Source organism: Balaenoptera musculus, chromosome 3, assembly GCF_009873245.2.
Source record: "Balaenoptera musculus isolate JJ_BM4_2016_0621 chromosome 3, mBalMus1.pri.v3, whole genome shotgun sequence".
Lineage (NCBI taxonomy): Eukaryota > Metazoa > Chordata > Mammalia > Artiodactyla > Balaenopteridae > Balaenoptera > Balaenoptera musculus.
The window spans coordinates 74,716,808-74,733,047 of NC_045787.1; the positions used below are offsets into that span (position 1 = coordinate 74,716,808).

General features: G+C 36.6%; 1 protein-coding gene and 1 long non-coding RNA gene across 3 annotated transcripts in view; one reads left to right on the forward strand and one right to left on the reverse strand.

The window, feature by feature from the left end:
- LOC118892293 overlaps nucleotides 1–15,477 on the forward strand; it is a 58,022-nt gene extending 42,545 nt beyond the window's left edge. The window contains exons 4-5 of the long non-coding RNA XR_005019277.1: nucleotides 5,679–5,748; nucleotides 14,660–15,477. This is a non-coding gene — a long non-coding RNA (uncharacterized LOC118892293). The remainder of the gene's footprint in view (nucleotides 1–5,678; nucleotides 5,749–14,659) is intronic.
- KIAA0825 (KIAA0825 ortholog) overlaps nucleotides 1–16,240 on the reverse strand; it is a 405,558-nt gene that overhangs the window by 15,784 nt on the left and 373,534 nt on the right. The window lies entirely within an intron of this gene.

The following is a 16,240-nucleotide window of genomic DNA, read 5'->3' on the forward strand; positions in this document are numbered from 1 at the left end:
TACTCTAGGAGGTGGATCCAAAAAGATATAGCTGCAATTTATGTCAAAGAGTGTTCTGCCTATGTTTTTCTCTAAGAGTTTTATAGTATCCAGTTTTACATTTAGGTCTTTAATCCATTTTGATTTTACTTTTTGTGTATGGTGTTAGAGAATGTTCCAATTTCATTCTTTTACATGTAGCTGTCCAGTTTTCCCAGCACCACTTATTGAAGAGACTGTCTTTTCTCCATTGTATATTCTTGCCTCTTTGTCGTAGATTAATTGACCATAGGTGTGTGGGTTTATTTCTGGGCTTTCTGTCCTGTTCCATTGATCTATATGTCTGTTTTTGTGCCAGTACCATACTATTTTGATGACTATAGCTTTGTACTATACTCTGAGGTCAGGGAGCCTGATTCCTCCAGCTCTGTTTTTCTTTCTCAAGATTGCTTTGGCTATTCGGGGTCTTTTGTGTCTCCATACAAATTTTAAGATTTTTCATTCTAGTTCTGTGCAAAATGCCATTGGTAATTTGGTAGGGGTGGCACTGAATATGTAGATTGCCTTGGGTAGTATAGTCATTTTGACAATATTACTTCTTCCAATCCAGGAACATGGTATGTCTTTCCATCTGTGTCATCTTTGGTTACTTTCATCAGCGTTTTACAGGTTTCCAAGTACAGGTCTTCTGCCTCCTTAGGTAGGTTTATTCCTAGGTATTTTATTCTTTTTAATGCAATGGTAAATGGGATTGTTTCTTTAATATCTCTTTCTGGTCTTTTGTTGTTAGTGTATAGAAATGCAACAGATTTCTGTGTATTAATTTTGTATTCTTCACCTTTACCGAATTCATTGATGAGCTCTAGTAGTTTTCTGGTAGCATCTTTAGGATTTTCTATGTGTAGTATCATCTCATCTGCAAATCGTGACAGTTTTACTTCTTCTCTTCCAATTTGGGTTCCTTTTATTTCTTTTTATTCTCTGATTGTCATGGCTAGGACTTCCAAAACTATACTGAATGAAAGTGGTGAGAGTGTATACCCTTGTGTTATTCCTGATCTCAGAGGAAATGCTTTCAGGTTTTCACCTTTGAGTATGATGTTAGTGGTAGGTTTGTCCTACCTTTATTATGGCCTTTAAATATGGCCTTTAAATTTAAATATGACCTTTAAATATGGCCTTTATTATGTTGAGGTATGTTCCCTCTATTCCCACTTTCTGGAGAGGTTTTTTTAATCATAAAGGGTGTTGAATTTTGTCAAAAGCTTTTTCTGCATCTATTGAGATGATCTTATGGTTTTTATTCTTCAATTTCTTGATGTGGTATATCACACTGATTGATTTGCAGATGTTGAAAAATCCTTGATTCTCTAGGATAAATCCCACTTGATCATGGTGTATGAACCTTTTAATGTACTATTGAATTCAGTTTGCTAGTATTTTGTTGAGGATTTTTGCATCTGTGTTCATCAGTGATATTGGCCTATAATTTTCTTTTTTTGTGATATCTTTGTCTGGTTTTGGTGTCAGGGTGATGGTGTCCCTCACAGAATGAGCTTGGGAGTGTTCCTTCCTCTGCTGATTTTTGGAATAGTTTCAGAAGGATAGGTGTTAAGTCTTCTCTAAATGTTTGCTAGAATTTGCCTGTGAAGCCATCTGGTCCTGGACTTTTGTCTGTTGGGGATTTTTTAATCACAGTTTCAATTTCAGTACTTGTGATCGGTCTGTTCATATTTGTGTGTGGATGATTTCCTACCTTTACTGCATGTTTGCCTTTACTAGTGGGCTCTTCCATTTGTAATTTTCTTGTTTCTTGTTGTGGCCTTTTCTTTTTCACCTAGAGAAGTTCCTTTATCATTTGTTGCAAAGCTGGTGTGGTGGTGCTGAATTCTTTTAGCTTTTGCTTGTCTGTAAAGCTTTTGATTTCTCCATCAAATCTGAATGAGAGCCTTGCCGGATAGAGTGTTCTTGGTTATAGCTTCTTCCCTTTCCTCACTGTAAATATATCATGTCACTTCCTTCTGGTCTGCAGGGTTTCTGCTGAGAAATCAGCTGATAACCTTATGGGAATTCCCTTGTATGTTATTTGTTGCTTTTCCCTTGTTGCTTTTAATATTTTTTCTTTGTTGTTAGCTTTTGTCAACTCGATTAGTATGCATCTCAGCATGTTCCTCCTTGTGTCTGTCCTGCCTGCAACTGTCTGAGCTTCTTGGACTTGGGTGACTGTTTCCATTCCCATGTTAGGGAAGTTTTCAGCTATTATCCTTCAAATATTTTCTCAGGTCCTTTCTCTCTCTCTTCTCCTTCTGCAATACCTATAATGAGAATGTTGATGCATTTAATGTTGTCCCAGAGGTCTCGGAGACCGTCCTTGTTTCTTTTCATTCTTTTTCTTTATTTTGTTTCATGGCAGTGATTTCTGCCATTCTGTCTTTCAGCTCACTTATTCGTTCTTCTGCCTCAGTTATTCTGCTATTGATTCCTTCTAGTGTATTTTTCATTTTAGTTATTGTACCGTTCATCTCTGTTTGTTTTTTCTTTGGTTCTCCTAGGTCTTTGTTAAACATTTCTTGTATCTTCTCGATTTGTACCTCCATTCTTTTTCTGAGATCGTGTATCATTTTTACTATCATTACTCTGAATTCTTTTTTGGGTAGATTGCCTATCTCCACTTCACCTAGTTGTTCTTCTGAGGTTTTATCTTATTCCTTCATCTGGGACATATTCCTCTGCCGTTTCATTTTGTCTAACTTTCTTTGATTGTGGTTTCCGTTATGCGGGCTGCAGGGTTGTAGTTCTTCTTGCTTCTGCTGTCTGACTCTGCAGTGGATGAGGCTGTCTAAGAGGCTTGTGCATGCTTCCTGGTGGGAAGAACTGGTTCTTGCCCACTGGTGGGTGGAGCTGGGTCTTGTCCCCCTGGTGGGCAGGGCTGTGTCAAGGGGTGTGTTTATCGGGCAGCTGTGTGCTCAGGAAGACTTTAAGCAACCTGTCTGCTGATGGGTGGGGCTGTGTTTCTGCCCTGTTGGTTGTTTGGCCTGAGGCATCCCAGCACTGGAGCCTACAGGCTGTGGGGTGGGGCCAGGTCTTGGTGGGAAAATGGCCTCCAGGAGTGCCCATGCTAACGAGTACTCCCCAGAACTACTGCCGCCAGTGTTTTTGTCTCCACAGTGAGCCACAGCCACACCACACCTCTGCAAGAGACCCTCCAATACTAGCAGGTAGGTCTGGCCCAGTGTCTTATGAAGTCACTGCTTTTCTTTCCTGGGTCCTGGTGTGCACAAGACCTTGTGTGTGCCCTCCAAGAGTGGAGTTTCTGTTTCCTCCAGTCCTGTGGAATTCCTGTGATCACACACTGCTGGCCTTCAAAGCCAGATTCTCTGGGGGCTCCTCCTCCAATTGCCAGACCCACAGGCTGGGGATCCTGACGTGGGACTCAGGACTTCCACGCCTGTGGCAGAACTTCTGTGGTGTAATTATTTTCCAGTTTGTGGGTTGCCCACCCAGTGAGTATGGGATTTGATTTTATTGTGATTGCACCCCTCCTACTGTCTCGTTGTGGCTTCTTCTTTGTCTTTGGATGTAGAGTATCTTTTTTGGTAGGTTCCACCGTTTTTTTTTGTTGATGGTGGTTCAGCAGTTAGTTGTAATTTCTGTGTTTTTGTAAGAAGAGGTGAGTTCACGTCCTACTACTCCACCCGTCTTGTCTCTGTCTAGCAACTTTAATTATTGCCACACACCAGGAGTTATCCAGGGTCACACAACTGGTCCGTGGTGGAGCCAGGATTCTAACCCAAGCAGCTGGCTCTAGAGTTAATGCTCTTACCCACTATAGTACATCTACTGCAACCTATGTCTCTGTGTCTCCTATAATAATAAGTTAAATGTGAGCTGCTCACAGTTTAAGACCAGTTAATATCCACTCTGTATTTGTTAACAAATTAATTAATGGGAAAAAAAACAACAGTCTCTTTGCATCCCATGATGGCAGGCCAGAACTGGAAGACCTGATTTATTTCAGACCCACTTGAGTTGAGATGCCTCAACTTTTACAGTGGTGGCAGATTAGGAGCCTCTCAAGATAACTCCCATTGCTTCAGCTCTTTGGGGATGATGGGACCACTTCCTCACTTCCCTTCCTTACTCCTGGGGAACTAATTAGAAGTACTGCTTCCTCTAACTTCATGCTGATATCAAGGAGGTTGGGAGGCATGATAAACAAGATCTTTACCCTCAAAGAACTTATATTTGAATGGATATCAAAGCTATTTCAAGAAATTTTTTCATCTTATGGCCCCTTCAGTAAGCTGTGGTGCCCTCTTCAATAGCTACACAAAATGTGGAGTATATCATGTGTCCAGACTTGGTCACTCTTTCCAAGATTCTTGCTGTTTCAGCTTAGGATATTTAACATGAAATCACCACTGCAATGTGGTGCCTCCATAGATGAATTTTAAGTTTTAATAATTTTTCATTTTCACCTTTGAGAGTAGCTCTGTATACATTTTAAAAATTAAAAACTCAAAGCAAAACACGGCCAACACTTTGATATGAGTCCAAGCTTTGGTAAAATGCATAAAAGTAACACCAAGTCCAAGAGAAATTGAAACTCTAAGCACATTTTGCTTGCATTCACTCCTTGTTTCTAATTTAATAAATATTTCCCAGAATGGAGTTTGTAAATCAAAGTAAATATATATATATATAAAATGCTTACTTATTCCCTTTTGGGTTCTGTGTCAATTGTGTACATTTCATAAATATAAACATAAGACATATTTGCTAAGGAATTACATTTGTTGATGTGGCAACCTCATGGCTTAAAGTATAAAAAATTCATACCTTGTCAATTATGAATTGCATTTCCCCCATTTGTATAGAATATGGAATTTTTTTGAGTACTGGCTAAAAATGTACATACTATTTCAGATGTAAGTATTGCTTAAAAAAAAAAATCAACGTCACCCTGCCTTAAGAGATGAAACATCTGAAAACTATAATCCTTTTAAATAAATTTTAAAAAATCTATTCTTTGCTCATTTATTCAGCTTTCTTCTCACTATAGCCAATTACCAAACTTATCAGTCCATTTCCTTTTATTTATATTTTAGTCCAATGAGTGTCATAACAGGAAGTACGAATACCCTTTAATACTTACAGATTTTTTTTTCAAATTTAAACATCTTTCTTGCTAAGCAGAATTAATGCACTGACTCACTCCCACAGCTAACACCCTGGATGCCCTTTTTCTATTTCATTACCATTTTGTGGATGAACACATCACTGGTGTGGTATTTATCTTGATAGGTAGTGAAAAAACAGTCTTGCCTCAAAAAGCCATGCCATGTTTCCAGCCCTTGTTTATAAGGCATCTTCCAGCAGCAATCTCACTGCAGAGTTGTATGTACTAAATGGTGGCCCAACCCAGATCACTGGTATTTTCCCTGAGTAAAATCCTATGTATGCTGTCAATTTAATTAGAAACTGGCCCTTTGCTCTATCTTCCCAATTACCTCACCCATTATCTCTCATAACCTAAAATCATATCATCCTCCAGAGAATAGGTTATTTCTCCAAACATCCTTTTCTCATTGCTTCCAGATAACTGTGACCCTTTTTCCCCTTCAACTGCTTATAGTCATTTTAACATCTGTCATCACAGCTTAAGGTATGATTATGTCTAATAATGCTTTATTTTGCAGTGGGTGTATCACAGTTATTGCCATATACAGAAAATTCTGACTGACATTTCCAGAGCTTTTTGGTGACAGAGTAAGTAAAGTAGTATATTACCTCTTTCTATGACTGCCAGGTGAATAACCCAACACAACTACCTAATATCTTGAGAGAAGGCCTTACTATTTTGGAGAGCCTTTCCCCCCCATTTCACATCCCCACAGCACTGCCCTTTATTCCTCTCCTCTGAGTTTATCTCCCTAATTTAAATTCTAACTTCAAATATATCAGTTGACTAATACTAAAGTTAACTTCCAAAAGGAGTCCATTTAAACACCTTCCTTCTATACTTAATGATACAGATTTAAGGTCGAATATTTGTCATTTTTTAATGGAAATAGCTAGGAAGCATTAAAAAATAGAGTGAACAATTGACATTGAAATATTTAGTAAACAAAATCATTTCAGTTATTTCTGTCCTACCACCTAACCTATTTGCCATAACCTATGAATTTGGCCAAAATGCAGGAAGTCTAATTCAAGCTGACATTCAAAGGTTATTCTCATTAATGTCTAAATTTTCGTGTTGAGTTCCTGCTACTGTATTACAATTCCGATTTCCATATCAAATTTATTAAGTTTTCTTTACTGTTAAAATCCATCATTGGCCCAGGAATATACAGTAGAACCAATAATGTCTATTGATGTTTAATATGCCTAACTTTGTTGTAAATTCAGTTTTTAAAAACAAGGTCTTTGCCAGCCCTTTTATTTATAGGCAATAGACTATACTCAAGAGGATCTTACCTAACAATTTAGAATTATCATTACAAAATGTAAAAAGCCTGTTGTGGGCCAATTCTTCTTTAACATTAGCCAGAAGATGAACTTTGCCCAAAGAATTCTTTGGAAATATAGTATATTAATGACCCAATGGAATAAACTCTTGACCATCAAAAAGCACTGAGTTTGAAAAATTGTTTTTTCTTAACCTAACCCTGCTTTATACAACATAAACAAATTCATTACTGCTGAAATATGCTGCATCTCTAATTTCATTTTCACAAAACTTCAACACACCACTGCAGAATCCCGATTAATTTTCTCAGTAAATAACTATGGCATTACCATTATTAGTGTTCACTGGAAGTCCCTATTTAGAAGAACAACAGGGAAATTACTACACAGTATTCCCCACCCCCAGCAAACACATAAAAACACAAGTACACACACACACCCATAGATAATAAAACACTGGAAAATGATAAGAATATTCAAGAAAATGCTTTATTTTTAGCTGTGGTTCAGCTATTCAGCTAACTTTATCTACTGGTATATTATTCCATTATTTTTAAAACCTAGGAAAATATTAGCAATTGAATATTATGAGGAAAAATGTCAACCTAATTATGAAATGAAATTAAGCTATCAAGCAATGGAATACTGTGAATCATTAACCTTAAATTCTGTATTACATGGAAGCAGAGAGCAGATTCCAGATAAAAGGCTCAGACTGTATACTGTGAAATATTTTACTTTCACCTGCTCCTAGATTCTGTGGGTTTCTTTTCTATTTCTTTTTCTTTCCTTAATAACTCAAATTTTCAATTACTAGAATTTCATTCCCATTCATTTGCTATTAAGCTAGCATTGCCTGTGGGATCTAGAAATTGAATTGATTAAGTATAACCAACCTTTTTATAGAGAAGGGCCATTTCTAAAATCCTCTAAACTCTCCTAAGCTTTGAAATTCTTGGTGTTGTGTTGTGGAATCCATTAATGTTGGAGAGGGAAAGTGACAAAAGATAGTAATGTAAGACTCTGCGTACCTATGCTTCAAGCCATGAGTCATGATGCTGTCAAATGGATGGGTATTACAATTTGCTAGGTGATGGTAATTAACTAGTCTAGACTCCTTTCAAAAACTACTAAGCTACTTAGTGAATGTTTCTTAGAAGCTATACAAACTTCATAGATCAGATAACTGAACAAAATACTGGCATATAGAAAAATATTTTTGGAGTGCCTACTATGAGTTAGGAAATATATTAGGCACAGGGGATAACACCGTGAATACAATAATTATTGCTCCTTCTCTTATGGAACTTACTTATATCTGTGGCAAAGAAATTTTGGGCAAGTAATCAAACTGAATGAATTAATGAATGGCAGTAACTGCAAAAGTCAATGGTCACGTCCTTTATATTTCAATAATTTTTATAGTTTTCTATATATGGATCCTGCATATTTTGGTTAGGGTTATTCCTAGAAATGTTATGGTGTGTATGTTGCTATTATTCAGAGATTTTTTTTTTTTTTTACTATATCTTAAGTTTCTTACTGGGATATTGATATTTTTCAATATTTTTCTCATATTTCATAGCCTTACTGATTTCTAAGAGGATTTTATGTGGTATTTTGGGGTTTTCTAAGAAAGAAATATTCTCTGCAGTTAATAACCATTTTCCCCTTTTCCTCTCCAGCAGTTAGTCCATTACTTCTGATTTATGTCTTATTCCACTAGCCAGAAATTCTAGAAAAATGTTAAATAGATTGGGAATTCCGTTCCCCCGTGATTTTAATAAGAGTTCTGGTTTTATAATTATTATTATATGATGTGATCTGTCTTCTTAGATATCCTTTCTTTATGAAAAGGAAGTTTCCTTCCTTCCTTTTTTTCCTTAGGATTTTGTCTGTTAGGAATGGTGTTTTGTTTTGGTTTTTTTCAACTTCTTAATTATGATTTCCTTCTCAGTTGGCTAGAATATGATTTTAAGTAATTTTTTTCAAAAAGGCCATTTGATGCTATAGTTTTAAAATTCTTGAATGAGAATTCTACTGCCATCACACATAAACATCTAGGAGGGCATACAATTCTTAGGTTACAACTTTTCTCCTTAAAATGCTATAGACAGGTAGGAATGCAAAATTGAACAGCCACTTTAGGTAGTGTTTTTGGCAGTTCATTAAAAAGTTAAATATACATCTACCATATAACCCTGCTATCCCACTCCGAGGTGTCTTCCTAAGACAAAAAGAAATTTACATTCACATAAAACCCTATAAACAAATGTTTATGGCAGCTTTATTCACAATAGCCCCAAACTGTAAACAACCCAGATGCCCTTAAACTATTTCATACAATAAAATATAACTCAGCCATAAGAAGGAACAAACTGTTGGTTCACACAACAACTTGGGAGAATTTTCAATGCATTTTCCTAAGTGAAAGAAGACTGAATCAAGTGGCTATATGCTGTGTGATTCCATTTTACATGACAGACACTCCTAAAAAAGCAAAAGTACAGAGAAGAAAACAGATCAGTGCTTTCCAGGGGTTAGGAATAGGAGGAGAGATTATCCATAAAGGGGTAACTCTTGTTTTGGGGGTTGATGAAATTGTACTGCAGGGAACTCTAGTGGTCGACACATGACTCTCTGCATTTGTCAAAATACATAGAACTGTACACCACAAAGAGTGAATTTTATTATATGATAACAACAACAACAAAATCAACTAGGATGTGGGGGGAATATGAAATACAGACTGTGACATGGGAATCACACAATATTACAAATGAATTACATAACTACACTGAAGGGGGTGGACAAGAAAGGAGCCAAGCTAAGAAACTCTGGAAAGCAGCGTTTTAACTGACTGTTTTAAGACTAAAGACAAAAGAGCTGTTCACAAACACTGTCCTCTAGTTGGTAATTTGTTTCTAACAGAGGGATTAAGAAATATAAAACTACTCTCTTAGATTAAAAAATTTTTTTTAGATTTTTAAAGTATTTTTAGATGCTTTTAAAGATATTTTTACTTATGTTTATATAGTAGGGTTATCAGATAAATTATAGAAAATGGGAGTCATGTTTCTTACTGTAAGAGAAAGAAGTTACAAATAAGGGAAGAAAGCTAGAATGAGCCCTGTCATGTTGGATTAAAATTGGAGATATCAATATGAACTTATTCTTTTAATATATTTACATATAAATGATACAGAAATAAATTTTGATGTGTTTGTATGCATGAGTTAGTATCTACACATGTGTTTCCTAGCTCTATCCACTGAAAGGAGTTAGAAGGTACCCCAGTAGCGATGAACAGCTGGCATCTAAATCTTAGTTTATAAATTCCACTCTGCTACGCAAAAGACGGACTCCTCAGAGAAACAGCTACTTCTAGGGCTAGGGCAGGGAAAACACAATATGAGCCTGGTACATCAGAAAGTAAGGAGGTTAGGGACTTCCCTGGTGGCACAGTGGTTAAGAATCTGCCTGCCCCACCATCACCCTGATACCAAAACCAGACAAAGATACTACAAATAAAGAAAGTTACAGACCAGTATCACTGACAAATATAGATGCAAAAATCCTCAACAAAATACTAGCAAACAGAATCCAACAACACATTAAAAGGATCATACACCATGATCAAATGGGATTTATCCCAGGGATGCAAGGATCCTTCAATATATGCAAATCAATCAATGTGATACACCATATTAACAAATTGAAGAATAAAAACCATATGATCGGGCTTCCCTGGTGGTGCAGTGGTTGAGAATCCGCCTACCAATACAGGGGACACGGGTTCGAGCCCTGGTCTGGGAAGATCCCACATGCCGCAGAGCAACTGGGCCCGTGAGCCACAGTTACTGAGCCTGCGCGTCTGGAGCCTGTGCTCCGCAGCAAGAGAGGCCGCGATAGTGAGAGGCCTGCGCACCGCGATGAAGAGTGGCCCCCGCTCACCGCAACTAGAGAAAGCCCTGTCACAGAAACGAAGACCCAACACAGCCAAAAATAAATTAATTAATTTAAAAAAAAAACATTAAAAAAACCCATATGATCATCTCAATAGATGCAGAAAAAGCTTTTGACAAAATTCAACATCCATTTATGATAAAAACTCTCCAGAAAGTGGGCATAGAGGGAACCTACCTCAACATAATAAAGGTGATATATGACAAACCCACAGCAAACATCACTCTCAATGGTGAAAAATGAAAGCATTTCCTCTAAGACCAGGAACAAGACAAGGATGTCCACTCTCACCACTATTATTCAACATAGTTTTGGAAGTCCTAGCCACAGCAATCAGAGAAGAAAAAGAAATAAAAGGAATCCAAATCGGAAAAGAAGAAGTAAAACTGTCACTGTTTGCAGATGACATGATCCTATACATAGAGAATCCTAAAGATGCCACCAGAAAACTACTAGAGCTAATCAATGAATTTGGTAAAGTTGCAGGATACAAAATTAATGTACAGAAATCTCTTGCATTCCTATACACTAATGATGAAAAATCTGAAAGAGAAATTATGGAAACACTCCCATTTACCATTGCAACAAAAAGAATAAAATACCTAGGAATAAACCTACCTAAGGAAACAAAAGACCTGTATGCAGAAAACTATAAGACACTGATGAAAGAAATTAAAGATGATACCAACAGATGGAGAGATATACCATGTTCTTGGATTGGAAGAATCAATATTGTGAAAATGACTATACTACCCAAAGCAATCTACAGATTCAATGCAATCCCTATCAAATTACCAATGGCATTTTTTACGGAACTAGAACAAATCATCTTAAAATTTGTATGGAGACACAAAAGACCCCAAATAGCCAAAGCAGTCTTGAGGGAAAAAAACGGAGCTGGAGGAATCAGACTCCCTGACTTCAGACTATACTACAAAGCTACAGTAATCAAGACAATATGGTACTGGCACAAAAACTGAAACATAGATCAATGGAACAAGATAGAAAGCCCAGGGATAAACCCACACACCTATGGTCAACTAATCTATGACAAAGGAGGCAAAGATATACAATGGAGAAAAGACAGTCTCTTCAATAAGTGGTGCTGGGAAAACTGGACAGCTACATGTAAAAGAATGAAATTAGAACACTCCTTAACACCATACACAAAAATAAATTCAAAAAGGATTTGAGACCTAAATGTAAGACCGGACACTATAAAACTCTTAGAGGAAAACATAGGAAGAACACTCTTTGACATAAATCACAGCAAGATCTTTTTTGATCCACCTCCTAGAGTAATGGAAATAAGAAGAAAAATAAACAAATGGGACCTAATGAAACTTAAAAGCTTTTGCACAGCAAAGGAAACCATAAACAAGACGAAAAGACAACCCACAGAATGGGAGAAAATATTCGCAAATGAATCAGCGGACAAAGGATTAATCTCCAAAATATATAAACAGCTCATGCAGCTCAATATTAAAGAAACAAACAACCCAATCCAAAAATGGGCAGAAGACCTAAATAGACATATCTCTAAAGAAGACATACAGATGGCCAAGAAGCACATGAAAAGCTGCTCAACATCACTAATTATTAGAGAAATGCAAATCAAAACTACAATGAGGTATCACCTCACACCAGTTAGAATGGGCATCATCAGAAAATCTACAAACAACAAATGCTGGAGAGGGTGTGGAGAAAAGGGAATCCTCTTGCACTGTTGGTGGGAATGTAAATTGATACAGCCACTATGGAGAACAGTATGGAGGTTCCTTAAAAAACTAAAACTAGAATTACCATATGACCCAGCAAACCCACTACTGGGCATATACCCAGAGAAAACCATAATTCAAAAAGACACATGTGCCCCAATGTTCATTGCAGCACTATTTACAATAGCCAGGTCATGGAAGCAACCTAAATGTCCATTGACAGACGAATGGGTAAAGAAGTTGTCGTACATATATACAATGGAATATTACTCAGCCATAAAAAAGAACAAAATTGAGTCATTTGTTGAGACGTGGATGGATCTAGAGACTGTCATACAGAGTGAAGTAAGTCAGAAAGAGAAAAACAAATATCGTATATTAATGCATGTATGTGGAACCTAGAAAAATGGTACAGATGAACCGGTTTGCAGGGCAGAAGTTGAGACACAGATGTAGAGAATAAACGTATGGACACCAAGGGGGGAAAACTGCAGTGGGGTGGGAATGGTGGTGTTTGAATTGGGCGATTGGGATTGACATGTGTACACTGATGTGTATAAAATTGATGACTAATAAGAACCTGCAGTATAAAAAAACAAAAACAAACAAAAAACTAATACTAAACTTTCTTTGGGTTATTCGTATGGAAATATGTTAATATAAATGTTTCAGACATTACATGAAATTTCTAAAAATCTTATATGTTCTGGTATAGTGTTATAAGTCATAATTCTAGTTATTACTTCAAAATATATATCTCAGAAATAAAAAAAAAAGAAGGTGGTAAAGAAGGTAAAATGAGCAAATCATAAATAAAGCCAGCTATTTCAAAAACAAAAAACAAAACAAAAAACAAAACAAAACAAACAAACAAAAAAAGAATCTGCCTGCCAATGCAGGGGACACGGGTTCGATCCCTGGTTTGGGAAGATCCCCTATGCTGCGGAGCAACTAACCCCGTGCACCACAACTAATGAGCCTGTGCTGTGGAGCCCGTGTGCCACAACTACTGAAGCCTGTATGCCTAGAGCCAGTGCTCCGCAACAAGAGAAGCCACTGCAATGAGAAGCCCACGCACCGAAATGAAGAGTAGCCCCTTGTTCGCCGCAAGTAGAGAAAGCCTGCGTGCAGCAACAAAGACCCAATGCAGCCTAAAATAAATAAATAATAAAATTTTTAAAAAAAAGAAAGTAAGGAGGTTAAAAAAAAAAAGATGGGACTATATAAAAAAGGCTTAGGAGCCAGCCTGGAAAAGTTAATTGACAAAGTTGGAACAGCTTGAGCAACAAAATAAATAATGATTGCATTACATTATAACCGAATAATAAAATAAATATTCATGAATCCATACTAATATAAATAAGTAAATAAATAGGGGGATATGTGACAACTCTTACTCAAATAACAATTCTAAATAATATATACAAAGGAATAAGAGAAATAGAAATCACTATTAAAACACCATGGCAATATTGCCACACAATGGATACTAAAATTAGTAGGTAAAAGTTTATGCAAAAATTGGATATTTGCATAAAGTCAAAGTATCTCCCTCAAATATTTAGTAATTACAAAGGAAAAAGAGTAACAACATTGGAGAATCCTAACAAACGCCAGCTTAACTAAGTGAGCAAGAGTAACATCACCAGTAATAAGACTTACTGATGTTATTTAATCCCTGATATGAGACACTGAGAAGGGCCCATTGCCTCTATGGTTTCCTTACCAATAATGCACAACCTTAATCTAACGAGAAAGCATCAGACAAACAAATTGAGGCACAGTCTACAAAAATAACTGACGAGTACCCTTCAAAAGTGTCAAGGTCATGAAAGACAAAGACTCAAGAACTGGCATAGATTGGAGGAGACTAAGGAGCCATGACAACTAAATGCAATGTGGGATCCCGGAACAACAAAAGGACAGTGGTAGAAAAAAGTTCTGTACTTTAGTTAAGAGTAGTATCCTAAGGTTGATTTCTTAGTTTTGATAAGTGTTTTTTGGTTATGTAAGATGTTAAACATAAGGGGAATCTGGGTGAATGGTAAATGAGAAATCTATGTACTATTTTTGTCACCTTTCTGTTAAGTCAAAGATGGCACTAAAAAAATGCTGTAGATGTGCCATCATCTCATAGCACTTAATGCTTCAGAGAAGTTTAAGCCCAGCCTAATTTTGTCCCTTTTTAGGTAACCTGCTTTATTTTTTCCTTCCTGGATGCTTTAAATCTGTTTTCCTCTTTCTTAAAATTAACTACATACAAAAATTAATTTGATTTTCTTTAGTACCAACTTAAATCCTTTTACTTTTTTCCAAATCTTATCCACTTCCGTTGTTACTTTGGCCTCTTGTTATTGCATCTCATTGTTTCTCTTTCTTGCATTACATATTGTAACCTACGGGTTTCCACAGTTTGTTCAGAGGCTTGCCTTATATCCTATGGAGGATACTACAGAGTGTTCTAACCTTTTTGTCTGATCCCCATATTAAGCATGTTTCTGTGTGTTTGTTTGTTTGTTTTTCAGAGTGATTTTCACATTCCCTCAAGCTGGAGCATATTTTCACAAGCACTATTTGGGTTCTTTGGATCATTCATCTTTAAAGTAAGAGAACTCTATCTAGACCACTTCCATTATCTTGTGATTCATGGAAAACCATTGACAACAGGATTACTGACTGATCTCGTTTTTATCAGTTTTAGTGTTTTTATAGTTATTTCATTGGGTGGTTGTAAGAGGTTTTACTAGGGGGTGTTAGGTAGCACGCACTTTAAATCAAGCTACCTATTCAAAATGTCGGCATTTTTGAATTACTAATTTTAGCAGTATCTCCCAAGATATTTCTGTTGAAGAATAATATTTGTACTGTGAGAGTTATATCTGGAACTCCTGTACTCCAGAATCAAAAACAAAAATGTGAAGCAATAGTTTCTATTTCACAGGCTAATTAAAGCAAGAGATTTGGTATTTCTTTACAAAAAGAATGATGAAGGTAGATAGTGGCCTGGAAACCAGTGAAGCTGATTGCAAAATGAATATTTAAAAGCCCCTCTGATTTAATGTGCTCTTGTTTCCATTCCCTTTATTCTTTACAAAGACAAAGAGTCCTCTGTAAATATTGCTTTAAGGATTATCAGGCTTCAATTTTCAATTTTGTCCGAAGGCCATAATTTAAACCATAATATTGGCTTTACAAATGTAAACAGTGATTGAACCTCTTTCCTTTAGCTAATAGAAATGCCAATGAAATTAGAGTCAATTAAATAATTGCTTTATTAACCTAATGTATTACTGCTGTAAGACGTGCTGTGGCTCATCCAGTCAGGAGGGGAGCTAGGAGAGAACAAAACTACATCAACATAAAGACAATGGAAACCAGCATTTTGTAAAAACTTGATCCAATGAAAAGAATAAAACATTTATTGAAATTTTGATATATCAATTTCATTCTTTATAGTTTAACCATGACCGAAGATGGAAAAATCCTAAGAGATTTTAAAGGTTAAAGATCTTTCAGAATATGTTAAATGTCCCCTCTTCTGCCAAGTTTTCTCTGTCTACCTCTGTCTCCAGACTCCTCCTCTGCTTCTCTCAGGCAAGATATCTCACTTTTTCCTTTATGGTAATACAGAGGTATGTGATTACTGACTTCTAGTGTTATATACCTTGAGAGATGATTTGCAATTATTTTTTAAACTTCTGTATTCCCTACCATGTGGTCCCCTGCCTTTTTGAGGACTGAATTTATTATCTCAATAATTTCAGAACCTAGTGAAGTATTATACCTGGTAATACCACTAAGCAAATACTTGAGGAATGAATGAGTAAATAGGTAGGTAGCACTGTGGTTTCTCTAGGAAGGTGCAGAGCAGGTTCTCAGTAGTTAAAGCCCTTCTTGTAGCTCACCTTTCTCCTGCTCTGCCCCAACTGTTCTTGTATACCTGAGCACAGAACAGCAAGAGGAGAATTTTGTGGGTCTTTTTTTTTCTGACCCAGTTTCAGACAACACCAAAAGTATGGCCAGAGTTGGCTACTTTGGAAAGGTGTTATGGATGTTAATGATGGAAGGATGGATGAAAGGATGGAAGGAAGGAAGCAGGGGTGCAA